The 27,178-nt window shown below is 41.2% G+C and overlaps 1 protein-coding gene across 2 annotated transcripts in view; it reads left to right on the forward strand.

Annotated features, from left to right (window-relative positions):
- Positions 1 to 762: 762 nt before the first annotated feature.
- kank4 (KN motif and ankyrin repeat domains 4) overlaps positions 763 to 27,178 on the forward strand; it is an 86,372-nt gene continuing 59,956 nt past the window's right edge. The window contains exon 1 of one of the 2 annotated variants that reach the window (XM_074634958.1): positions 763 to 844. The gene's annotated coding sequence lies outside the window, so the exon portion shown is untranslated. Of the gene's footprint in view, positions 845 to 4,114; positions 4,580 to 27,178 lie in introns of those variants that run through there. The other variant, XM_074634957.1, reaches the window with a different exon arrangement.

A 27,178-nucleotide genomic window follows, 5' to 3' on the forward strand; every position in this document is an offset into this window, starting at 1 on the left:
GCTGAGCTGAGTCTCACAACTGACCCTGACCCACTAGAGCCCTGTCTCTGTCTCTGTCTCTATCCATTCATCCATTTGTACCCACCTCCTCATCCTTGGTTACACTGCATTTATTGCACCACAAACTTACAGGTGTGCGGTTGGGTGTAAATTCTCTGTGTATATTCTCTGTTATTTATTTTATAATTGTGTATGTATTCCCTATCTCATATTTATCGACCAATTTGCTATTGTTGCTGTTATATTTATATGTTTATAAGGAAGATTGTATTTTAATTCATTATTGTTATTCAATTGATTGAGAGATCGACTGTCTATTATACAAGGATGAGAGAGTAACAAACAGGAACAAAGAATCTCACTGCCATCTCAATGTGTATGTGATCAATAAACTAAACTTGAAACTTGATATCTATGATTTGAACCACACACTTCAACGTGGTTTTATTTTGAAGACAGTAAACGGAAGTACCGTCATAGTTGCATTTCCCCTGACTTCACAACACTCCTTTTTTGCTGTCAACTCAACCTAAAAAAATATATATATATATTTGTGGATATTTTATATTACTGAGACGCGTGTTTACAAAACTTTGCTCTTCAATAAACTTTAAGTAGACATTTATTTTACTATATAAACTCACGAAAAACAAAACAGAGCGTCACCGGAAACGTGTTAACAACGGTTGCTATGGTGCAGTGTCCCCCTTCAGCTGGCAGGGGGCAACATTGTTCATGTTAATGGAGAGATTGAAGTGTCCAGCATCACTCCCTCCTCCTCCAACCGGAACATCTCTTCATCTGACAGTCAGCAGAAGGCTATATCCTTCCACGGGTTTTAACGGTAAGATACTATTAACGATTTCTCAGCTTTCTGCGTTAATTCATCAACTAAAATCAGCTGGAAAGGCTCACAGCGAGAGTGGCCTATTTAATGCATGCTTCTGCATCATCTGTATCAGTAGTAGTGTGTTGATTTTAATAATAGGGCTACAGAGTGGGGATGCTGGCGTGTGTTTTTATCGCAGCAATTGAATGCACTGCAAAGGATAAGACAGGTGTGTCGTTTCCTCGCATACAGCCAGTGTAGAAGGCATTTGATGGCATATGGTGGTATGTAGGCTATTGCAGGACGAGCTGCTGCTGCTGCTGCTGCTGCTGCAGAGTGGCTGCTTGGTCAGCAGCAAAGATGTATTGATGCACATGAGCTATACTCTGCCTCAGCTTCCACAATCCACTCTATTTATTTTTCTGGCTTGGTGATCAAGTGCATGTTGCAGTAAGAAGGATGCTGATACAGTAGTGGATGGGAGTATAGTTAGGATTTCCTGTGGGGGGCTCTTTAGCCTTGTGGTGGTGGTATAGTGATCCATCCTCAGAATATGTTTATCTTTGCAATCACCAGTGTCTCTGGGTTGGCTTTAAAGCTTCAGTAGGCAGAATGTGTTTTGCATCATTGGGTAAAAAATTCCATAATAACTTTTTCAGCATATTGTAATTCAAGTGTTCTGAGAGAGACTTCTGCACCTCCTCATGGCTCTGTTTGCAGGCTTTAAAAAAAATCTAGCCCGTGACGGGAGACTTTGGCCAATCACAGGTCATTTCAGAGAGAGAGAGTGTTCCTGTTGAGCGTTCCTATTGGCTGTGCTCCGGCTGGTGGGCGCTGCTTGGTATTTCCTCAACATGGTTGCCGGGTCACTGACTTTCTCATTTTATAGCTAAACGGTACACTACACGATGTTTCTGAAAACATTTGAGGCAAGAAATAGGCATTACAGTAACAGATTGATTCATATTTGATCAGCGCTGCTTAGTTTGACCGAGTTCGCGAGTGATTGACAGCTGCTCAGAGACGGCAAGGCTCCAGCTCAGCTCTGATTGGTTGTTTTCCTCCGGTCTGTGAAATCTTGCAGATGACATTAGGGACACCAGAAGACACGGAGGCACATGGTTTTTTTTTTTTCAGATTACCTGTCTCATGCACTACTGTCAGGATATAGTGACCGTTTTATGAAAATAACTTTTTTTTAATCATATTTGCTCCATTTCTACCCACTGCAGCTTTAACAGAACATTTCTTCACTCAGTGAGTATATCACAACCCCATGCCTCATTTAAATCGGACTTATCTTAAACCCCACATATAATGTTTAATAAATAGTTGCCTAATGAAATAGATTTAATTACAGATGTAATAAGCAGCAGGCATTTTATCCAGATTTAACAAGGAACACTGGTGGGGAGGTGTTATGCTCTCTCACATCCCATCTAAAGCCTAACCAGGAGATGCATTATAACGAGGGATTACTGTGTCTCACTTCCCTCATCACCTCCTGATAACATCATTTTCTCAAGGGGAGCACTTTTTTTGCCTGTACTCTGAGCCAGTCAGATCCTGCCACCCATGATTTCTCAGCCATGTGAAATCAACACAAGGCCTTGTTTTTGATTGGCTATTACATTGCATAGTGGATGCAACAGGATTGTGAGACACTGAACAAGGTCACTGAACAGATTTGGTGGAAATGTACTCTCACTGGAAAATCTATTTGTGGGAGACTTATTCTATTTTCAGAAAATACAAAACCACTTATTAAAGGAAAAACAAGAAATAATGCACCTGTTCTTCGTTGAATTTGGACAAACTGCCCCTACTGAGAGTGCAAACATTTCAGAGATATTATTGCCACCTATTGGCCGACCCCACAAGAATTTAACCCCTAACCTGTGGGAGTAATGAGGACCATTCTTCATGCACCGAGCGATGGAGTTGGCCTTTATCAAGGCAGGCTTTGTCCCAGGAGGCGCAGAGCTCTCACGGCCAGAGCAGCAGAGGTTGGCGGCGTGGCAGCTCAAAGTCGTGGCCCATGACACGAAACACCCCCTCCAGCCTCCACCCACCTTCTCTCCCAGGGGGGGAAATGAAAGCATGTTGAGCGACAGGCAATGGTGCACTCCAAGAATGAGAGGCATGTCCTGAAGTCTACTTCAGTTTACCTTTCAACAACAAATCCCTCTGCACACACAAGCGTGCCTGTAGCAGGTTGTAGTATCGCTATTAACCATTTAATTACACCAAAACAGAATATAACGTGTTAATTAATGAGCTTTAGCAGTGCTGACAGGTGGATTTTGTTACCTTTGGACAGAGCCAGGCTAGCCGTTTCCCCCTGCTTCAAGTCTTTGTGCTATACGCTAAATTAGCCGGCTGCCGGCTGTAGCTTCACATACAGATAAGAGAGTGGTATCAATCATCTCATCCAACTCTAGACAAGAAATCCTTAACCTTTCCTTTAATCGTTTAATCTATTAGAGCCCAAAACTGAAGGCTGTTCACAAGGAATCATAACAGAGACATGCAGTTAGAGCTGCAACGATAAGTCAATTAATCACTGATTTATCAACTATTAATCACCAACTATTTTGATAATCAATTAATAGGTTTGAATAATTTTTAAAGAAAAAGAAATTCTCTGATTCCAGCTTATTAAATGTGAATATTTTCTGGTTTCTTTACTCCTTTTTGACAGTAAACTCAATATCTTTGAGTTGTGGCTGAAACAAGATATTTGAGGACGTCAACACTGACGATTTTGTATCATTCCCTGTCATTTTATAGACCAAACAACTAATCGATTAATCAAAAAAATAATCAACAGATTAATCAACGATGAAAATAATCGTTAGTTGCAGCTTTACATGCAGCGAATCCTCACATTTTAGAAGCTGGAATCAGCAAATGCTAGACAATTTTGCCCGATAAATAACTTTAAATGATTAATTGATTATCATAGTTGTCGATCATCTAATCAATGTGAGCCCTCATCACAGGTCATGACCTCAGTTTGGACATGGAAGTGATTTTTCCTTCTCAGATCGTTTCATTTGAAGGATTTTTAGAGGCATGAAGCAGTGAAAATATCCAATATTTCACAAGATTAATCAACCTTTTCACCAAGTTCAACTCATTATTTTTGCCACGAAGACTGTTATTGCTTTGCTCTCCCATCAGCTAGTATATTTATTTTCACTGAAAGCCCCATCAGACATCAGTCGAGAGAGTGTGTGTGTGTGTCTGTCAGTAAAAGGGGGTTAATGAGATCCATTATGAGTGTATGCATGTGTGTGTAACCTCTAGTGCATATATCAGAGATCACATGAGGAGGATTTGTCCCTCGCTCTCTCTCCCTCTCTCTGCATACTTTAGAGCATCTGAGAGACTCCCATTTGATGCATGCTGACGAGGTGGGTGGATCCAGCCCAGCCGCTCTGATGTTAGGAAGCAGCAACTCCTCCATCCTACTCAGTCTGCTCTCCTGTTTCAGCCAGCCTGTCTGCCCTCTAGCGTACTACTCTCCTTTCACTCACCACTATTCATCACCATCCAGGATACATTTACACAAACCCACGCAGGTAGACAGCATATTGTCCCAGTGGACTGAAGAGTTTGGCAGATAGATACAGATATATGTACATTACCTCGGAAAAGAGCGAGAAAGTGGGGATCTGTAGCAGTGAAGCTGAAGTTTTCTCCCCACTACGTTTTGTGTCCCAAAGGATACCACACACAGCTGCAGAGGTAAGGCAAGGATAGATGTGGTATTTTACATTCTTCCTTTCTCTGCTGTTTCTCGTGTGCCTTCTTTCTCATCCTCTCCTCTCCTACTCTATTTCATTAAGTATCTTCTGTCAGTTATTGATTCATCATATTCATTCATTGCTGTCTCTTTTTTATTTTATTCTTTTTTAATATGTAAGTGCTACTATCCAGTGCTCTCTATTTTAGTTTCTCTCCATCTGCAGTTCATTTTAATGTAATTTTTTGGGATGTTTTCACACTAAGCTTTGGAATCTTCTTGCATCAGTGGGGTAATCAGATGCTGGAAGCCAGGCATGCACATACATATTTGTGCATGCATGTACAAACACACTGACAGAGGGAATCTCTCTCTTCATCTGTCTGTTTGTCTTTTACGTCTCTCAATATACCGGTTGATCCCTCCTCTGAAGCATTTCGTTAGCTGGACCGGGTTTCAGTAAAATTCCCTTCTGGCCTGACTAATGTCTTTCAGCTGGACCCTTACACGTGCACATATGCACACGGTTACAATACACATGTACTGTAGGGAGAACAGGCTAACCAGGCAGTGGATGGAGCTGAGAGGAAATAGCAAGTGATGGTTGTTTAGAGCGATCATATATGCAACTTTTGCATGATTGCTTCTTAGCGATCTGCGTGCATTCACTCTGCATCTTTGCTACGCTTGCTATCCCTCCGTTTCTACCTCTCTCTCTCTCTCTAATGCAAAGCCTCCCTGTTTCTCTCCATCTCTGCTCTTTTATGGTCTGCATGTATTCGGTCACCGCTCTGCCTGCCTGCCACAGAGCATCGGCCATGGTTGGTTGACTAACCGCAGCTACACAACATTAAAAAGGCAAAGCGTTCCTGTTACATGGGGCATGTTTACAGGGTGTCACATTGTGTGTGTGAGTGTGTTTTATGCTGCATTCACTGACATTAAGAACTCTCAATCCATGCTCAGGTTAAAGGGCACTCTGTTATTCACACACACACTGTCCTCCGCGATATGGCTAACCCGCATTAGTGTGTGTGTGTGTGTGTGTGTGTGTGTGTGTGTGTCAGTGTAATTTCCTTGGAGGTGCAGAGAGGTGACTCATACCAGCTCACATGCTGGTGGCTGTTAGATGCATTCACTGTAATGATGCCATGATGTGTGATTTGCAAATAGGCACTGTCTGATGAAACCCTGTATCTGTGAAATGTCAACTTTTCAGGAAAATGAAAACAGGCAAAACAGCTCCCGCTTCTTTTTTAGCTTGCCCCCTGGATTTTTAAGGTTGTGAAGTGCGTACTGCGATGGTTTTGTAATCTAAGAATTTTGTAAACACATAGAAGAGCATGGTAAAATAGAGTTAACATATTTAAATAAGCTAAGGTTTGCATTGCACTGACAACATTAAAATGATTAACATTCATTTTAAACTGAAAAGTGGCTCCAGGGATGGGTCGGTTTGTCCGTCCGTCCACCACTGAAAGATCTCAACAACTATTGGATTGATTACCATAAAATTTGGTTCAGACATTCATGTCCCCCTCAGGATGAATTGTAATAACTTTAGTGATCCCCTGATTTTCATCTTGTGCCATCATCAGGTCAGATTTAAAATTTGGTTTATGAACAAATGAAAAACCTGCAAAACTAATGACACTCCCATCAGCCTCAGTGGTACTTTGTGTTTAGTGTCTAAGCTGGTGAACATTGTAAACCATAGAAATAAAATAGGAGTGAAATGGACGTTCCCATTCAAATCTCCGTAGAAGGATGGTCAGAGCGGCGGCCACTTTTATGTGTACGATTGCCATTGCAACTGTTGTTGCGGGCTAACTTCCGTATGTAAAAAACGACTTGCGGCAAGTTGCGGGCTCACTCATGCTGGCGTGACACTTGGCATGACGTGTAAAACAACAGCGTCAACATCTAGTGTGTGTGTATGTGGAGTCTCGCCATGCTGTCTGTCCCTTTAACAAGTAAGTGAAGTAAAAAGGAAAGTATGCATTGGCCTTAACAGATGTCAATTCAATGATGTCGTCTGTGACTACCTCCGCTGCCGGCTTAGCGGCGGAGCAGCACACTTTATGGCCCCATTTAAGTGTGTTGTCACTAGAGGTGTCGCGATATATCGGTATTGACAATAAGCTAACCGTGATATTTAAAAATGAAATATTGATAACATATTAATAATACACATATGATATAGTTGTGTAAATACTGCAGCGCCTCTTAAATCATGCTTTTGCACAAATATGGTAACAGACTCTCACCCTCCACCTCTGGCACACTCGTACGTGAGTGTAGTTCATTTGCCCCCTACAAAAAGTTAAAGATAAATTTGACTGATAGCATTATTATTATTTATTTTTTTCAAATTTTCTTATATCGCAAGGATATTGTTATCATGAATTCTTTTGGCCATGATAATCGTGTAGTGAAAATCTGATATTGTGACAGCCCTAGTTGTCACCATAACAACTAACAACAATCGCCATTTTTTTTTGTCTTTTCTAGTCAGATGACCACGACAAACAGTTTAATGTCCGTTGTGCTCCTATTTTATTTCTATGTTGTAAACATTATACCTGCTCAACATTATCATATTAGCCTTGTCATTGTTAGCATTGTTGCCTACGGAAGGGAAAACAAATAAAGATTTTCTGGGGTAAACTAAGTGTCATGAATAGTCAAGTAGTCCACTTTGGTCCTGCAGTGGAAATCAGACCATTAGGGACCAAGCCTTAGGTAGAACTGTATAGGAAAGGCTTAGCAGTTTAATCTGATGGAAAGTGTATTGAAGCACAGAAACACACTCACACACACTGGGCCCACCCAGAATCTGTAGTCACTCCAGTGAGCATCTTAGGATGTGCTGCTCTGATACAGAGCAAAGCACAGAACACTTGCTTCACTCTGAACAGCTAAACATGCTACGCCTTCCTCCCCTCGCCATCACACACACACTGAACGAACACACACTACTCTGCTTGTGTTTTCTGAGTTTGTGTGATTGTCACGATGGTCATTATTCTAATTCGTTGTTCAGTCAGCTGTCAGCTCAGAAACAACACATGGCAGACGACACGGTTCCTTCACACAAACATCGTAGTGATGTGTGTGTCTGGCGTGTCTGAGGCAGTGTGTTGCAGGTTGTTTTCTCACTAAGCGAGATAATGTGCATGGTGTGTGTCTGTGTGTGAAGTTGGCCAGTGCTAGTTGATGCCAGCCTGTGTGCTCTGTCTGGACTGGCCGAGCGCCCGGTGCTCCCATGTGGTTCTCCAGACTTTCACATCCGCTGACTCCTCCTAAGGCTTCTCTGAACCTGTAAACGCCTTTGTTGGCCCACACAGCGGGAGAGTGTTTGCTCACAAATGTGTGTGCTAAGTTGATTGCCGAAAGGGATAAAGGTCTTCGGTTTCTTACTGAACCAAATAATCCACTACACAGACAAAACAAAGCTAGAAAAAGAAAGAGTCTGTGAGTGTGTTTGAGCTTTTTAAAAACACTTCCTTGCAAGTGTGCTTGAGATTGATCCATGCAGAGCGACAACACTAAGTTGAATTTTTTATTGTTTTATCTCCATAGGATTTCTAGTTTAAAAAGAAAAAAAAGATGTTCTTTCATCGAACAAGTGGCAGAGCCTGGGCTAAGGAGCTTTAGGGCTTCTTAGCTGTGCTGTGGGAGGGAGAGGGACTCCCTAAACTCTCTGTCTGTGTCAGTCAAAGAAGCCAAAAACCCCTCGCTGAGAACACACACAGATACATGAGAGCCACGAGTCAGCGGGCTCACACACACACACCAGCTGAGCGAACGCCTAGGGATAGCACTACTAATCTCATTCTCTGTTGACACACTCAGCTGTGCCATGCTTTCACAGCTCTCTCTCTCTCTCTCTCTCTCTCTTACCACGTTGGTATCCTAAAGCTTGGAGGTGTGTTCCTTCCTATCACTTGCAGCAGAAGGGTGAATTCACACCGTGCTGGAGGTGTGTGTGTATGTTTTGTGCCCGCAGCACATCTGCTCTGCAAACCACAGCTTCCCACAGACTGCACGACTTTATGAAACAGTGGGACTTTGCAAAAGTTCTGATAAAGTGGCTCTCTGGTCCTCGGGTGGTTTCTTAGGTGAGAGGAGAAAGTCTCTAAATAGCCTAACTCATTGGATTATCCAACTCTCTAGTGACTACATTCAGAACCAATTTATTTTAATCCAGTGTAAATTGATTTTTATAGCTTTCTCTTTATGTCTTTAATCTTTCTTTTCTACGAACCACATGTCTGAAATGAAGTATAACATTATAAATGTGTGGATTCAGTGAAAGTGTGAAACTTTACTTTTGACAAAATGAAGAGTTTGTAGACATCAGCACTTTGGCCCCAGACAATTCATTTGAGTTTGTTGTGGCTGACGTTGATCCAGCCCACTTTTTGGACAGTAGCCAGCCAGCATTGAAGTCATTGCCAAAGTAGGCAGATTTCTTTCTTTGCCCTGAAAGCACATTTTGTGTTTGAAGGAATGTCAGTGGGTTTAGATCTGTACACGGCACAGATTTACTCCAGACTCTGTTTTACTCTCAGTACCTATTTGAGTCATTCAGTGTCTGTCATTCAAATGAATAACTGACTGATGACATGACATGTCACAACTCAGGGAGCCCACCATATTTGTCCAGAGTGTTTAACTACTACTGTGTAGGTTAAGATTGATAATTTAATTTAATTTAGTTGCCAGAAAAAGAACAGAACAAAAGTAGCTGACAACTTTTGGGTGGCCCAAATTGTAGAAAACAATGCAGCTGATCTGTCATCAGTCACCACACTATTTGTACACCATTTGTTGTATTTTAATTGTGTGTTTCTGCATGATGCCTCTCATCAGGCAGGCTTAGTTGTGTTGGGCTACAGGGCAAAATATATTCCTGTTGATCACAATCACCCCTTCAACCACAAATTACATTACAAAGCTTTAAGCAGAATATATAACCAAACAACGTATCTTCATACAACGGTTTGTATGATATCTTACACAAAGTTGTTCCTCATTTTTCATGCGATTTCCTATGAATGTCCAGCAACAAGTCACACATGTGTCAATTTCCGCTCCTGTCCTTGCAAAATAAACTTCCGTCTTCACAGGAAACAACTTCGATAGGTTTAGGCAACAAAATTACTAAGTTATGTTTAGGAAAAGATTGATTTGGTTAGGTTTAGGTAACAAAACAACTTAGTTAGGTTAATAAAAAGATCGTGGTGTGGGTTAAAATAACTCTGGAAGTGGCGTAACTTAAGTACATAAGTTGCGTGACAAATAAATCAACATTGACTTCTGGTTTCACACGGGGTACGAACACCGGTCTCCTCAGTCTTTTTGACCCATTATTCCACCCCCATCGCTCTTTATACTTCTTGGTTCACAATTACATGGATTACATCCAAATTGATTTTGTGGTACATATAAAAATTACAGTGCATTACTTTTCGTAGTTACGAACGGTGTATGAGAACAACCTGAACCAAACAGACCATGTTGTATCACTTGAAAAGCCACAGTGGAGCACTGCAGGTGGGCTATCAGCGAATAAAACCCCATATTATTCAGTTTTATTGCAACTTGTGCTTTTATCGTGTCCCATTTGATGTACTGAACATTGAGAAAGAAATCTGATCAAAATCAGCCAAAAAAAAGCCCATCAATTCTTCCACAGCATTTCTCCTATTTTATTGTTAGTGATGGGGAGATGATGTAGGAAACATCCTTCTCTATGCTGTGACAGTAGCCTTTTTGATATGCTTTTAATATTTCTTGTGTGACATCTTTATCTGATTCTTCTTTCACTTGTTTGTCAGAACAATGCCAGCGCGTCCCGCTGAGATCCCAAAGTGTTCCCAACTTATGTTAAAATGTTTAAAAAAGGAGGCACCTAGACAGTCGATGAACAACTCAAAGATTAACAGCTTGTAATATCTTCTTGTGACTTATATCTTTGGAAATCAGCCCAGTCTTTGAAAAATAGATTTGCATTGTTACTGAGCTCAACAATAGTACATGTTTTTGTGTTTCCATGGTGGATGTGTGAGTGGGTGAGGTTAGCTGGACAAGGGTCACTGAGGTGGGCTGCAGTTCATCGCTGAGGGGAACTATGGAGATCAGAGGGACAATACAAGCTGTAGGGCTTTTCCTTGTTCTCTGGCTTCTGGTTGGGTGGGGGACACCAGCCTGCTTTTCACTTTCATACATTCAAAACTGTCCACTTTTTAAAAGACTGTATCAGTGGTTTTGCACGTAGGCCATTAACTATTTACTGTGAATATTTCACAGTCCTGAAAACCATTTTCCAAAGCAAGCAAAAAAAATTTCTACTACCAATTCATGGTAGGATTAAAATCATTTAAACAGTGTCTGGTGGCAGCAAAAGCTTGGATGCCAGAGTTTCCTTAAATGCACCAAAAATAAGTCACTTCTAAAAATTCCCAAAAATACCTTACCAAGAGATGATAATAGAACTCAACCCCAGTATGGCCCCTAAAGGATAAGTGTCATATGCAGTTTCCAGTGAGCCATAATTTATACAACCACATCTTCAGGTAGAATTTAAAACAAGGTCCTCCGCTGCAGCTCAGCCAGAAATAAAATACCGCAACCGGACATTTGTCAAGTAGCAACGGCGAGGAACAATGGCTGGGTCCATCCTCACATTGTTTCCCTACGTTGTATCCCCACAACTGCTCCTCAATGGGTTCCTGGCATTGACAGGCAGGAAAAAACAGAGTCCGTTGTGAGAGGAGTCAAGAGTGCACAGGGGAACATGGGACTTCCTAATGGAAACCTCCATCACTGAATGCTGTGTTGTGATTGGCTGGCTGCAGGAGGCAGGAACTTCCTGTCTGAGTGTTGTTGGAAGTGACCACTCCCTGCGAAAAGTCAAAGACATATTGAGTGTGTGTGTGCATGTGTGTGTTTGTGGGAGGCTGTTGTGTGTTTTGAACCTGAAATAACCTTTGGCTCTCTGAGTGTATATTTGAATATTTGAGATGCTCGTGTTTGTGTGTATAAATATATAGAATATGGGTATGTATATAGTGATGTTTTTCTTGTGAAGTTTGTGGTAGTGTTTTCTTCTCGGCAGACTACTTGAGTTCCACTTCTAAACTCAAACATGACCACAAGACCAGAGCCTAGACCTCAGTTATCAACACTGTACATACTCGCCATCCACATTATAAGCCTTTTCCATGTGAATTTGCTGACAGAAATGCACATACACACACTCAGTGACTGCTGCTTACTATCTGCATTGCCTCCTGCTGCTCTTGCTGACAGCACGAGTGGCAAGGAGAGATTGTGGGTAAACCACAGCTATGTGAGAGTAAAGAGGACTGTGCTTGTCGCTGTGGCTCCTGGACAATAGTGGGAAGTCTTGAGGGATTTAACGGTTATATCAAACTGAGTCAGTGGTTCGCAAGTCTTGGTTGGTGTCGAAAATAGATCTTTTTTGGTCCCCCACATAATAGAGTGCCGCTATCTTTTCTGTAGGCTGGTCACAAAGTTAAGACTGTCTTTCTAAAGGTCAACAGACTGAATAAAATTAAAAGAGTAGAGGAGATATATGAGGGCTGAAACTAAATTAATAGAAAATTAGAAAATTAATATGGAACCATTTTGATAATTGACTCATAAAAAAAAGTAATTTTTCAAGCAAAATGACAAATATTTGATTTTTACAGCCTCTAAAATTCAAAGATTTGCTGCTTTTCTCTATTTTATATCATTTTAAACTGAATATCTTTGTGTTTTTGGACAGTTGGACATAGGCGGGGCGATATGGAGAAAATCAAATATAGCAATCACAATGTTTTTGACAATATTTGAAAATATTTACACTAGGGCTGTCAAAGATAACACGTTAACACCACTAATTTCTTTAACACATTAACGAAACTTGCAATTTTTAAGGTATAGCGGGCTAAGTTTTAAAGCTAGAGTGATGATACTGGCATTATATGAAAACCTAAGGAATCCATTGGTACCAACCATGTCATACTCGCTTGTCACAAAGGTGGCTAAATAACGCTCCAAACTTATTCTAAATTTTGTCAAGGAAAAACTGTCATGGCCAATTTCAAAGGGGTCCCTTGACCTCTGACCTCAAGATATGTGAATGAAAATGGGTTCTATGGGTACTAACGTGTCTCCTCTTTACAGACATACCTACTGTTACAAGCATGATACTAATCAATTGTACCTAATAGGAAAACGCCCTCAGGATTTCAGATTTTACATTTTAAACCTGTGAAGATGTGAATGACTCACGAGCCACTTCCATGAGATGCTTCACATCTAAAATTTCTTGTTCTTCCTCCCAGAATATATTCAGGCTCTGACGCCATTCATTTAAAGGTCATTTGTGATCATGTGAACTGCTGGTGCTGAAAATGTTGTTATATTCTTTTTCGTCTTGTGTGTGCAGGTGTGCAGGTTTTTGAGTTGTTTTCAGCGTCTTTTTGACTTTACCCTCTGTTTTGTTGTTGAAGGTAATGAATGGAGAAAGTCAGTCATGATGTTGTGTTGTATTGTTTCATGCTGGTGTGCGTGTGTGTGCACTTGTCTCTTACTCCAAAGCCCCCAACCTCATTCTCAGTCAGGACAACCTCGACACATGCTTTCTCTGTCTGACAACTCTTTTTTTCTTATGAAAGTTTTATGTCTCCCATCTGCAAGCCAAAGAGAAAATTGACTTTATGACGCGCTCTATCTCCTCTTACACATGCACACATATAACAGACACACACACACTCAACTGTGTTGTTTCTAAGGTAGTTATCACTTTCCCAGAGGTTAAAGCACACACATTGGACATGATGGAAGTAAAGAAGAGCACAAGAAAGGCAGAGATGAAACAAAGATGAAAAGGGAGAAGAAAGTGACGAGATGACTGAGGTTAGAGACAGGATTTTTTTCAGTGAAAGAGTGGATGTGTGTTTGAGTGCATGTGTGTATGTGTGCCCGCAAAGCTTGTTTGATGTGCTTCCCATCTTTCAAACTAACGGGTGAGATGGCTTGCACTAATGGGTTGCATGAAGTTCAGGAATGTAGATCAACAGATGAATGCTTCACCGCTGCATATGACTGTGTGTGTGAGTGTGGTGTGAGAGAGTGAAAGCACACTGCACAAGTATGTAGTGTAGGTACACACACACACACACACACACACACACACACACGCTTGCAAGCTACCAGGTTATGAGCTCTCAGAGGTCTGTGTTTGCCTCAGTAAGATCCTTTCTCGTGTGAGTTGTGCAGAGTGTTTGGCCTCAGTGGAGCTGCTGCCTGACCGGGATTTAATGAGCCCTGACCCTTGCCTGCTCCTCCACCTGTGAGTGTTTGTGCACTTCAGCTTCTCGCAGCTCGTTGTTGGAGCTGCTAAAAATGCTTGTTTCCAACCGTGGACCATGGTGGAACATTCTGTATTTCAGAGTGTTTGCCTAGTGTTTTCTATTGTTATGTACATTCTGTACACACATATATAGCCACAGAGTTCCCAGTGCGTTCTGACCAAGCCCCCAAGGAAGAGCGCCGGGCTTTGATGCAAATTTTCATTGTGGCCAAACGGTGGTATTACAACGTCAGACTTTATGTGGAAGATCGCCGGATGATCTGAGTACTTCATCACTCGGCAGTCGAGCCATTTTGGCTTCATGCGCCACTGAGCAACTCTCATAAGAATGAACGGGAGCCCGCCTTCAACGCTATATCCAGTTCTCTTTATACATCCATGGTTCTGACTGAATGTTCAGGAAACCAATGTCGGAGCCAATAAATTCAGGTAGAGTTTACGTAACACTGTGTAACAACTTCACAAGAAAAAACTGGCTTAAAATAAGACCATTAAAATATTTCCATATAGTGCGTCAATGAAAAAGTGTTTGTGGCATAAATTTCTTTCTGTGGACAAAAATAAAAGTAGAAAGGCACATTAACTCACAACTGGGTTGGCCTGGCAGCAGGCAATATAATCCAAATGTTAGTAAAAAAGGCAGTTTATGGAGGATAACCCAGGATCAGGCAAACAAACACAGCACAACTTGGCAGTCAGAACGTACACAGCTGGCAGGCAACAGGTAAGAGGCAGGCAAATAAACAGAATAAATGCTTGAAATCAGTAGAGACCTGCCACTGTAGTAACATTAGGCAAATCTGGCAATAGCTTGAAAGCTAAATCTATAACTGTGTTCTAATTCGGGAGCTGCCTCCTTTGAGGTGTGCGTTTCAAGAATGAATACATCAAAGCGGGTTGACAGGGCTGTCCCTCTCCGAGAGAATTTGAGAATTGTGTCCTCCGAAGCATCCTTTTCAGCTCTTATTTCTAAATCCTTTTGAAGGAGGCGGCTCCCGACTACTTGGTTCTCTACTACAGAGACTCCCAAAAGAGGGTCAGAGGCATAAGAGGAGGGAGAGAGGGAAGGCGCAGGTGTCACTGTGACACAATCAGACTAGATTGCAACACTTGAACTGGCACACCCACCATGAATGACTCTAATCAGCAAGATTGTATCATCAGAGATGCCTCTTCTGACTGTCAATCAGGGCCCAGCCTTTGAAGCCATTCTTTACTTCGAAATCCAGTTCCTGAGCCGAAATGTCAACGTTTCAAAACTGCTTTTAGATTTATTGTTTTTTTATTCTTCGACAGTAAAACAAATGAATGAAAAGGGAATAAATAGTACATTTAAAGATGCTCAATACGGAATTCAGAGCATATCTATTGACTCTTCATGGCTCTCAACAGGGAGACCGCTGAGTCGGTAACCGCCTTGTGAGCGCAGAGCGGTGGCCATAAGCTAGCCAGAGAGACTCACATGCACAAAAATGGCTGGCATTTCAATTATCCTGAAAACAGGAGTTTAGTTGGGTGGTGTTAGAGGATGTGGGCGAAACTCCAGATTAATTTACTTAGATAAAGATTGAACATGACAATTAAATGTGGTCTTTGTTGTTTGATAACTGCTAATACATAAAACTATTTTTATAGGGGCAAGTAAAATTGACTTTGGGCAAATAGATTTCTGACCCACTTACATTGAACCCTAACAAGTAAAGTTTTTTTATTCAAAGAAACAATGGACCACATGGCGTCTTTTGGGCTTTTTCCTGTAACTCTATCCTTCTGTAGTGCCTACAACACATTTAGCACAGAACCCTTTAAACAATGTTGGTTTTACAATCTGTTTTTGTGAACATTTCCTCGGTTTCTTCAGTAGTCCAGTTGTTATTGGACGGTGGCAGTATAATTGCAACAATCATGACTCATGGAGAAGGCAAATTATTTCAGTAAACCATGAGAAAAACTATATTTCATGCGATTTTAACAACTTCTGAGAAGATGCCCTTTGATGCATTTTTGCAGAGAAAACGTATGTATGTGTTTCCATACAGTATGTGCTCATACATTCATTCATTCATCATTTTTCTTGCCATGCCTCACAGTGATGTTTGCAGAGCTTGAATATACAGCTCACAAGATGACTGTGGTTCTGAAGAACAAAGACTAAAATTCATACGTACAAAAACTGTGACAAAACATACTTCCGCACGACCGGCCATCCCATCTACTTCTATCTTTTTCTGGCCCCTGCGGCTCCAGAAGTTGCTGACACGGTGTCGTTTATCTCCCTGTTCTCCCCGGTAACGAAAATCCACAGACAGCTCTCCATGTCGGCCAATCAGATAACAGATAGCCCCTAATTTCAAGTCAGTGCTGCCTGCCTTTCATCTTGCTGCTAGAAAAGCATTTTGCTAGACAGATAGGATCCTGTGGAGTGTTTACTGTATGCAGCAGCATCTGAGGAATGGACTTAATGAGGAAGAAGCAACAGAGGGGCGATCTTGTGCTTAAGGATGAAGAAATGAATGAAGGGAGGAGGAAAGGAGTGAGGTGGGGTGAGGAATAGATAAAAGCAGGGAGGTTGGAGACGAATAAAAAGATTGAGTGACGGAAGGGAGGGAGACAGAAACCTTCTTTCAGCTCACTTCTCCCATGTCAGCTATAGGGAGGCCGGGTAGAGAGACATTAAAGGGATGAAGGAGAGAGCGAGAATGTCAGCAGAGCATTCCAGAGGCCATGTTTCCCCCACTATCTATCTTTCTGCCTGTATGTCTGCCTCCCAATCAGATATTTCTATCAGTCAGCAGTCGGGTCCTGAAACACTGAGGCTCTTTTTTTTGCATCCAGCAAATCAGATGCAGAGAGAGGGAGGAAGGGAGTGAGGGAGATGGAAAGATTGAGGATAGAAAGGGGGAGAAAAAAAGCAAGAGGGGAAGAAGATGAGAGGAGGCAGCAGCGATGGGTGAGCGAGTGGGAGGGCACAATCTGCATCCCTGATATAATTGGCATCTTAAATGAGGGTTTCTGTAGCACCAGTACACTCCCTCCTTCACTCTCATATTTCCTTAGCAACATTAGTGTCTTTAATGAAATTCTCGTCTGAGCCCAGGCCAGGCCTCAGAGCAAATTAGTTTCCTCACCGCTACGATTTCTGGTTGTACCGCACATTTACAAACGGACAGAGAAGGCTTTCCTGTTCAAATTAGCCTGCTTGGTCAGCTGTCACTGTGAATTATTTTAACCATCGAGTGTAATAAATGTTTTCCGTGGCAAGGGTACTTGCAGTTTCATTGTGCATGTGGATGCACACAATAGAAGCACAACAGAGAGGAGCAGTCAGTGCATAACATGCAGTCAATAAGTACTGTATATAATCAATATGTAGCTCTGAATGCAGTTTGGTTGTCATGGACGGATGTGCAATAATTGAGCAGCAATGCAGAAGTCAATGTCAGATGTACTGTAACATATTAATACTAAATGGAAGTGCTGACAGCATTTGTGAATTTACATGTCAGCATTTCAAGATAATGCAATTACAAAGTTATTTCTTTTGGGCTTTGTATCCTTTACATTTGTTTTGTTTTAGACCACTTTTACTTATTACATTGATGTTTTTAGCCGTGTTAGCGGTCTGGCTCCAGAGATGGCAATGTTGGTTGGCCCATCATGGTCCAGACTGAAATATCTCAACAAATACTGGATAGATTGCGATGACATTTTATACAGACATTCAAGGTCCCCAGAGGATAGGGGCCCAGTAAAATATCTCAACATCTCAAAAACCATTTAAACTGAAAATCACCCATTGTTCCTTTTTGAATCCATTGATTGCAGAGCCAAAAAGATTAAAAAATGTCACTATCCAAATACTACAGACTGCACTGCACCTGTCAACAGAAAGATTGAAAAAAGTGTTAAAAATAGAAAAAATGGCTGTGAGTGCCATCAGGCCCGAGTACATCACACTTTGTTCCCGCTGTGTGGTCATGCCTTCTCCCAGTAGCTAAAGCCAACACATTCTTTGCCAGCCTGCATCGTGGCACAAACACAAACCAATAGTGACCCACTGGCGCTTTGTTTTTCTGTGTCATGATGCCACCGCTGTGCATTGTCTGCAGCCGACTAAGCCGCTTCAGAGCTCTCTGTGCAATGCGGCAATTTGGCCACAACCCAGAGCCCCAGATTTGTCCTAAACCATTTCAGTTTGGACGCTTGTGCCAAAGGTAGATTAACATGGAGAGAAATAACTAGCCTGCGTAACAAACCCAATTCTTGTCACCGGGATCAAGCAGATGGGTCGTGTTTAGTATGTCTGTTTGGTCCAGTCCTGTCGTCTCTTTATCTGAGCGTCTTGCTGTTTTGCACACTTATCTGGCACATCATCGTAGGTGGCCATCTGTTTGTTTGCTGTGAAAAGATGTAGGCTGTCTGGGCAACCTGTACCTCTGTGTTTGTGATCAGCCAGTAGATTTATTACATCTTCTGTACCAGGTTTACAGTATGTGTGTGTTTTAATCTATCTTCTTTATCAATGCTGACAACCCCCTTCCTCCCTCTGAGCTTTAACGCCATGCACACACACATACATGCAGTCACAAATGGATGGAGCGAGGTCTGCAGAAAAAAATCTCTTCTTGGCTCTTACTGTAGGTTATTTTTATCCTGAATGCTCATAAGCTATGTGTCTTCCTTTATACGTACCTCTGTCCCTCAGTGACATTTCTCTCCCTTTCAAACCTCTCTCTCTTTCTCTCTCTCCACCCCCTCCCTCTCCCTCTTTCTATCCATCCATTCATGTGGACTGTGTGAGAGAAGAGATGAAAGAGCGGGGTTTTCATCATAGACACACATGTACACACACGGCTCTCCTAATGTAGTTTGTGTTTCTACGGTATTGAACTGACTGCATGTGTTCCTATGTGTGTTTTTATTGCACTCTGACATTCATTCACATGTTCCACTTCCTGATGAAATTAAAAGGATTAAATGTGCTTTGGAGTTGCTTAAATAGGAAGAATTTCTAAATGTAAAAGTCATTCATCAAAATGTGTGTGTGTGTGTGTGTGTGCGTGTGTACGCCATATAAATAACCAGGATAAGTCAGTTACCAAGAAACCGTGACAGTGCATTTTAGATTTTACGTATTTTATGTATGTGTGTGTGTGTGTGTGTGTGGGTAGTTAGTCACATTCATATTATTGGATGTGAGTAAGAGCATTAAAACACATCTGCATGCTTTTGTTCAACGTATCCTCATACAGCAATTTGTATGATATCTTACAAAAAACCTATTCCTCATTTTTTGTACGTTTCCTTACGAATGTCCATCAACACGTGTCAATTTCTGCTCGTTACACGCATACAGTCTTTTCAAAATAAACTTTCTTCACAGGAAACAACTTGGTTAGGTTTAGGCAACAAAACTACTTAGTTAGGTTTAGGAAAAGATCGCGGTTTGGGTTAAAATATCTACGGAAATGGCGTAACTTAAGTACGGAATTTACGTGACAAATCAACGTGTTCTTGTTTCACACGGGCTACCATCGCCAGTCTCCTGGGCAAAAGTCTGGTGTTTTTTGACCCACCCATCCAGCCCGACCACCTTCCTACGCACCGTTTGTCGCTCTTTATACTTCCTGGTTCACGATTATGTGGATCACATACAAATTGATTTTGTGGGATATATACGAATCACAGTGCATTATAGCTACGAACAAAGTATGAGAAAAGCCTGTTTTGTTAACACTTGTACACACACACTCTCTCTCACACACACAAAGACTATAACAGACAAACAAGCCCGTTGCATTTCAGTATGATAAATCCGTCTATTATTTTTCTTATTCATCGTATAGTCTATATACTGCCTGAAAATTGTGGAAAAGTCTCATCATAATTTCCCAGAGCTGACAGTAATGTCTTCCGATTATTTGTTAAACCAAAACTATTCAGTCCACAATGATACAAAACAGAGAAAAAGCAGAAAAGTCCATATTTGAGAAGCTGAAACCGCAGGATGTTTGCTTTATGAATGACTTTAATGATTAATTGATTAGTTTCATCCAGTATTGTTTTTGTTTATCGACTAATTGATTCGTCAACTAATGGTTTTAACAATGCTATAAATGGTTCTTTTCTTCAGTGAAACAGCCATTTCATGAATGTGAAAAGTACAAAGCTAATCATTATGGCAGCCAACAATAATGGCCAAAAACGTAAATGCTATTATTCTTATTACTGTTAACATTAAAATGCATTGTCACAATTAATTTGCCTCGTCAATGAGAAAATCCTCTGTGCAGCATCTTGAAATTGAATGAATTGACGGTGGATTGGATACAGTGCAGCTGAGTGGGGGTGAGACGTCACCACGTTGAAGCCTGGTTGACTCTTGACATGCAGCTTTGTGGGGTGTTTAACATGGTGGTGAATGGGAAGAGCGTAAACTGACAGGCAGAAAGAGCCCTCCCTTTGATGGGATTAGCACAGTGGCAGACAGGGACTAGTGCTTTAGATTGATTAAAGTGTAATCCTGGTGGATAATCATGCCTCCTGATGTGACATGTGTGGCCAGCACCCTCATGCAGCAGCCCCCATCTCTATTTTACAAACACAAACACAAACAGACAGCGTCCTCCGTTACATCTCTCTCCATCTTAGTTTTTCACATTATGTCTTTCCTTGACTATTGCTTCAGGTCAAGAGGAATGGAGAGAAGATGGCCAAGATGGGAAATGAACACTGTAGCTGGCATGTCATCTGTGTCTCATCGAAAATGTATATGGAAGGTTTAAGTGATGGCTTTAAGCTTACACCTAGTGGAAAAATAGGTCTGACTCAATCTTGTACTGGGCCTGGATTTAAAGATTAAGTGGCTCACTGATGAACAAAGAGAGGATCTACGTACATAATCACATAACAAACACAATAGACTACTACATTGGGTAGCACTCTTTTATTCTAGACAGTCATGAATCATCATTTTGTACCATCACTGGCAGCTGCATAACTGTGATTTACGCATTCACTTAAGGCCAAGCACTGTATGATTTTTAGCAAAAAGTTGTGTACATGGTATGGCGACCTCATTTTTCACTCATGTATGAACTCACCATAGTGCATACATTTTACAATTAGACTTTGGACACACACATAAAATGATAGAAAGGAAATGTAGTGCACTAAGTAGAAAATATTGAGCCAAAGACACTGTCTTACATTGTCTTTGCAATTCAAAGAATCTTTTTTTTATTGTCTATAATTTCCTACATGGTTTTTAGTGTGTAAATCCCCTTTTTAACATGAACTCATAGACTATATAAGAAGTGGACGTAGTCACCGTGACGTCACCCATTGGTTTGTGGACTGCTGTTTTGAAGCCTCGAGTTCGGCATTTTGTCCGTCACGACACGAGAGGGTGGAGCTAAGTACAACCGAACGCTGAATAAGATATTTTTAGGTGACCAAAAATGTTACATTTAACTTTCATGAACTGAAAACACACTGTGAAAGGGTTTAAGTTGTAAGAAGAAAACACAGACAACTCCCAGACCGGATAACGCTGTGGTAGCGACCTGTCAATCACAAGGTAGCCACGCCCTAAGGGATACCCTGCTTTATGGTCTGTTTGACTTTAAATGGGACCATAATTTACTAAATGAACATCATGCTGTATTGATGAAGACTTGAAACTAGCAATTGAGACCATAAACTCATGTTTACAATGTTTACTGAGGTAATAAATCAAGAGAGAAGTAGGATCATTTTCTCATAGACTTCTATGCAATCAGACTTCTTTTTGCAACCAGAGGAGTCGCCCCTTGCTGGCTGTTAGAAAGAATGCCAGTTTAAGGCACTTCAGCATTGGCTTCAGACCCTGAGGTTGCCCACTGAATGAACTCTGGTGGACATTTGCAAAAGGTTTGGCTGTATTCTCCAAGTGCAAGTTTTTAGTCCAAGTTTGGCTCTTGACTTTTGTTTCCTTTCACACACTTCTCTTTATACAACGTGACATAGTGGAAACACATTGGTTCTGCCCAATAATGTCCACAGAAGGTTTGGCGATATGTGACTGGTATTTAGCCTGGTTCCAGACCTCTGAACTGCTGCCTACAGCTCAGATTATTTTCAGTCATTCAAATACAAATAGGGAGACAAAATGGCAATTCAGTCTGATTATCAGGCTAGGCTGGCATTTGATATTCATGAAAGTGTCAAGCAGCATCGTCTCTGTTAGAACCATAACTCAGTAAATACAGTTAAATCATAATGAACGCTGGCAATGCGGTGATAGTCCTAAAACTATTACTCGTAAATTTAGTATGTTGGCAGAAAATTAATCGACAAGTTTTGTAATCAATCAATTATTTAATAAATTTATCAGCAAAAATGCTCAACAGTTGCTGGTGTTGCATACAACAGCATAAAATAGCAACAGCAACAACAGGAAATCCTGCTGTTGCTGTTATAACATTTTAAACTTAGGGTTTGGGGATTGGCCAGACAAAACAAGCATTTTAGGCTTTTGGAAAGTGTAGTGAGTATTTTGCACTATTTTCTGACATTTTATAAACTTAAAGGTAGGTTCGGTAATCTTGAGAAACCACCAAGAGTAAGCTAGATTTGAAAAATTATCCAACTGAAAAGCCCACTCCAGTGTTGCCAACTCTTTTCCAATGAAAGTAGCTATAGCAGCACTAGCTCCAAAATACCCTAAATCTAGCGAGAAAGTTCATTCGGGCGAATAAAATGGTTTGACGGGCGGGGCAACAGCCACAGATACCGTATTTTTTTTCTTTTTTTGTCAGAGCATTTGTTTTTTTGATTGCTGTCGGGATGTAATGGGAATTTCAACAAATATGACAAATGTTTTTGAAGAAGATTACCAACTCTAGCTTAAATGACAAATTGATTTATCAAAAAAACTAATTGACAGATAAATTGATAATGAAAATAATCCTTAGTTCCATCCCTAGATGCGAATAAATGACCAATTTATAGTATGTGTCAGATGAACAGTCTTGCTGTATTGTATGCCTCTAATAGCATTAAGGCGGTACAAGTTAATATCCATGGACACAGAATTGTTCTCAGTTTTCCATGCTCTGTTCCCAGATGTGTGACTCATGGGAACATTGTGCATGAGGGACAGTGACAGTATGGAGCTGAGGTCAACTATCAGTAGTTACTCAGCCATTATCATGATGGGAAAGAAAAGCTCTGAGCTCAGTCTGTAGAGTCTCTGTGTGATAGCGTGGCGTATGGGAACTCGCCTGCAGCCCAACAGAGGAAGAAGGCTATTTATTCTAGATGCCTATATACCACATCCATGGTCTGGATAAATTCAGCCGTGACGTATTCGTCATGTTCTGAGGGAGATTAAAATGTCATTATGCTGGGTTTTGTGGTGACTGTGTGGTTCTAGCTTTTAGTATGGGAACACAGTTAGGAGCCTATAACATAAGGCTTTTTATTCACTCTCTGAAATGTTTATTCTGGCATTTATACTGTGGGTTGTGTAAGAAAGAGGCAACAGAAGAAACTTTAACAGAGTGGATAGTGAGAGCATAACAAAGAACAAAAGAGCGGTGGTCTATACTGGCAATTAGGGAGAAGAGAAGCAAGGCAGAAATACATAACACAACACCCAGGCTACTTATTTCAGCTTCACACAACAGAGTTAGTCATCCTGATATCTCCCCTTATCTCACCTGCACAAGCTGTGCATTTTTTCTCCCGTTTCTTTTCACTCAAGGACTTCGTAATATCATAGCAACTCAAGTGGTGACATCTTATCCTGGCAGACAAAGCAAGGGACAGGGAAGGAAATCAATATTGAGAGAATAATAGAGATCCAAGATATGAGACGAGGCATGCTGGCATGTGTCAAGATGACAGAGATGTGGTCGACCCCGATTCTGCCGCTATTCTCTGTTCATCAAGGAGAGGGATTTGGCCCTCTTGGGGCATATTTGGCATGGTAACATATGGAGGCTTATCAGCATGTCTACTGGTGGGTAGTTAAGTAGGTCTGTGAGTCTGTAGCTGGCCATTTGCTATTGCTTTTTCTTTCTTTTTGCATCATTTGCTGAAAATGTCCTCCCTTACATTTGTAACACTTTCTTTCATAACTGCTTTTCAGGTTTGAGTAACTTGCTGAATCTGTCTTTGTCCCTCTTTTGGACACACTGGCCTCACATATAGACAGAGTTCATCTTAAGCCATCTGTACTGTATGTCTGTGGCCATCTGCTCTCTCAACCTCCTGACAGTGGTCTAAATGTTACTCAGTGCTTTCGATGGAGAGGCCAGCAGATTAAGCTATCTGACTTTTTTTTTTTCTCACATCACTCACAGAGAGTGTGCCAGTAAGAGACTATAAAGTAACAGATGGTTTTTCTCACATCAGCATCAAAGAAGGGGATAGTTGGATTTGAAGGGCACTTCCCTCAAGGTGATTATCTAATAAACGTACAGCACAGGTTTTTTATTGGTATGCTAATCCGTTGCATCCTGTGCTACAGTCGACATATTGGACACTGCTGACTTACTGTAATTTTGATTGATTTGGGGAAATAATGTCAGCCCTGTGATAGACTGGCGACTTGTCCAGAGTGTCCTCGCCTCTCACCCCTCAAGACCTTTAACAGCGCGATCCATCCATCCATCTTCCTCTTCTTTCGCTGCTCCCGTTAGGGGTCACCACAGCGGATCATTTGTCTGTGTCACTTTGCTGTGCCCTGCTACTGTCAAGATTAGACCGTATTTCAGGACCTACATTTCATCTTCATGTCGTCACGTGTCATATAGAGCAGCTTCGATGCATATTAATGACTTCCTGTATTCCTCTTTTATCTGCATCAATCATACTTATTATTCATTTGCACTTCTGCATAATTGTATGGGGGTGGCATCATGTTACTTTCAGTTAAGGAAGAATTCAACATTTTGGAAAATATGCTAATTCACTTTCTTTCTTGGGAGTGAGTCACTGCCCCAAGCGAAGGAGTTCAAGTATCTCGGAGTGGTCAAAAAGTTTTAATTTTTTCAATTTCTGATGTTATTAGTTACTGTATGGTCCTCGGCCGTGGCATTGGCCAGCCTGACACTCGCAGTCGCGGACAGGCAGCACGGAACAGAACGATGCAAGTCAGACTGGATTTAATTCTTTCAATATTGAGGGGGGGATACGTGCGGCCCCTTCAAATTTCTACTGATCCTCGTTTTTGTTGAAATCTGATTGGCTCAGTCATTTTCATCGTGAATGTGACAAACTGTGACTATAGTGTTCCAGCTCAGGTCTTGTTTTGATTCAGTGCAGTGCTGACGTGGTTATACAAACTGGGGAGGCAGGTGTCAGCAAGACATACAAAAGTGTCTTGAAGGTCTTCAGCATTATCAGATTCTTATCTGAATAAGAATAATAATTCTTATTTTTAGCAAATTATTGCTAACTTTTTTTTGAAAGGCCTCTCCATGTCATAAGTCCTGGTCTGAATTTCAGTCCCAGTACGTCCCTGCTTGTCATCACAGTGAGGTTGCCAGATTTGGTACCTATACATAAACTTGTTTTCACTAACCATATCTGGCAACAAGCATTGGAGCCAGAGATGTTTGATTCAGATTCTTCAGACTGTTTAAGACTGTCAGGTGATCATTTAAGTAAAAGTGCTGAACATTAACTTGCCACATTCTCTCAAACTTTTTAAGATGTGCTTGCTTCTCATTGTTTCACCTCAAATTAAATACCTATGGGTTTTTTCATGGTTGCACAAGCTAATTGGAAGACATCACTCTGGGCTATAGGGAGCTGTGATGGGCACTTATCATTGTTTGACATTTCATAAGCTAAACGATTAATCAATGGATTCCTTGCTGTGCAGCTTGATTAAAAATTGGTTAATGTAGTTTCACTGCGAGCTGGTATTAATAAGCTATTTTTGTCTATAATGGAAAGGGGGGTATTTAAAGTCTTCATCCTTTTTTCTTCAATTAAATGTTTTTTTATCCCTCATGTTTTGAGATTCAATCTCCGTTACCTCCCATGTCCCCGTCGCTTATTCTCTTCATCCTGACAAGTGTGAAGGTCCAGAAAAAGGCACTCAACCCTGTGTCCAGCTCTCCCGGCTTACTAGCTTGCAAAGCTGTAATTTCAACGTGGCGTTTTCAACTCTGGCAGGTTGACAGCTAATCCATGCATTTCCCAAGTCCATTGCGAACGGAGAACGAGAGAGGAACAGCATGAAGTTGTCATGGTGTTGTGGTCACAGTGGTGAGAGAGAGAGAAACAGGTAAAAGAGAGCAGCGGCATAAAGCAGAGACAGGTTAGAGAAATGGCAAAGTGTACACTCAACTCAGGAGCTAAAAATAAGAGAGGCAGGAAACAAACATGGCTTTACTCCATCTACTGAAGAGAGAGATGCAGTTATGGTCCTTTGAAGAGCAGGGGAATCCCACTGAGGTGACCAGCTCCCAGAATCCCTCATTCTGACAGTTTCCTGTTTGTGGTTCCTCTTCCCTGTACCATATGATCATGACAGCACACTCTTTGAATAACAGAAAACCATCCAGAGTACACTTTTATGGAGAGAAGTACTAGTTGAGGAAATAAGTAAAGCTCTGTCCTCCCTCAAGAACTGCCACTAAGTTACTCTTAAACGTGGAACTTAAAGAGAATATACGTAACATTTCAGGGGATCTATTAGCAGAAATGGAATATAATATTCATAATTATGTTTTCATTAATGTATAATCACCTGAAACTAAGAATAGTTGTGTTTTCATTAGCTTAGAATGAGCCCCTTATATCTACATAGAGATGCCACCAAATCCTACACACTGTACCTTTACATCCCAGCAGCACCAGTAAAGCTGCCCATTAACCAAACAGTAGATCATTTCGGTTGTATTGGGCAGCACCTGGGTGTATGTGTCTGAAACAATATGAATGTTTAGCAGTGTCCAGTGTGGAAAAAAATGCATCACATTTTCTCCTGCACTCTTGGACACTTTGGAAGTCACATTAAATCCATGCTAGAATTATACAAATCAACATCAGTGGGTAATAAAGGGATTTATGCTCATTTGAATCATCTTGATCTTGAATCATTCAAATCAAGGAGGCACGTGCATGAGTGACTGCTCCGAGCCAGCACAGAGGGTTGTCCAAACACAGCCAAGTTTTCACAGACCATGGCCTGTTCTTTTCCCATTTGAGTGCC

The sequence above is a fragment of the Sebastes fasciatus genome, chromosome 5 (assembly GCF_043250625.1).
Source record: "Sebastes fasciatus isolate fSebFas1 chromosome 5, fSebFas1.pri, whole genome shotgun sequence".
In the NCBI taxonomy this organism is placed as follows: domain Eukaryota; kingdom Metazoa; phylum Chordata; class Actinopteri; order Perciformes; family Sebastidae; genus Sebastes; species Sebastes fasciatus.